The sequence below is a fragment of the Halyomorpha halys genome, unplaced genomic scaffold (genome assembly GCF_000696795.3).
Source record: "Halyomorpha halys isolate HHAL.00 unplaced genomic scaffold, Hhal_1.1 Scaffold1463.1, whole genome shotgun sequence".
Classification (NCBI taxonomy): domain Eukaryota; kingdom Metazoa; phylum Arthropoda; class Insecta; order Hemiptera; family Pentatomidae; genus Halyomorpha; species Halyomorpha halys.
This window is the reverse complement of record NW_027115291.1, coordinates 108605-109422: the sequence shown is the minus strand read 5'-3', so window position 1 is coordinate 109422 and position 818 is coordinate 108605. Positions and strand designations below refer to the sequence as shown.

The window sequence follows — 818 nt, the reverse complement described above, 5'->3', positions numbered from 1 at the left end:
TATATATGTGACCAAATCCTAGGAATATCTTCGCAAACCTTATTGATAATAACTGGACTGATTTTTTTTGTATCCAGAGATTTCATTGTGTAAGCTATTTCTCTATCATCAACTGGTACATCATTCGGAGTTGTTGGAGGTATATTAATTGTAGTACGCATGGTCATTTGTTCATAGCTGTCGTTATCGAAACTGTTATGCTTTATAATGTCATTCAGAAGCTGTGTTAATATTTCACTTGTGTCAGTCGTGTATTCGTCCTGGTTGTTATGTGATAACTATGAATTTCAGATTATCTAACGTAACTTCGACTCACACAAAGTCTGCATCAGAATGTTGGGATAACAAACAACCACCAATTTTTTTATTAGTTTTGACCATAGTTGCTCTTGGGTTATTTACATATGCTTGAAACACTTTATTATTATCATAGCCTATAGCCTTATTGTTTCATGTGTATGGTTCTTATAATAGTAAAATCTCAATGTTCTTTTTGATAGAGTAATGTTGTAAAAAGTTTAATGTTTATTTAGAGTGATGTGTATTAAGTTGTAGTATGTCAATTTGTCTATTTATCATTACAAAAATTTAATGAAATGTTGTTTATTTTAATTTGTAAAGAGTTAGTAATAGTTTTTAGTTGATCATACTTACAGTAATGGAATGCTGTAGTCAGTGTTGGCAACCAGTTTCTGAACTTCAATAATATACGAAGGGCCACCTCTATCAAAAACTGAATGATCAGTTGGGTGTTTTTTGTTACTGCTATGAGTATGCTTATTATATTTATCGCAGTTTGAACATTTAAACTTTTTGGA

The 818-nt window shown here is 30.8% G+C and overlaps 1 protein-coding gene across 1 annotated transcript in view; it reads left to right on the top strand.

Moving 5' to 3' along the window:
• Nucleotides 1-818, top strand: part of LOC106689772 (NBAS subunit of NRZ tethering complex) — a gene marked incomplete in the record, with an annotated part of 85874 nt that overhangs the window by 74144 nt on the left and 10912 nt on the right.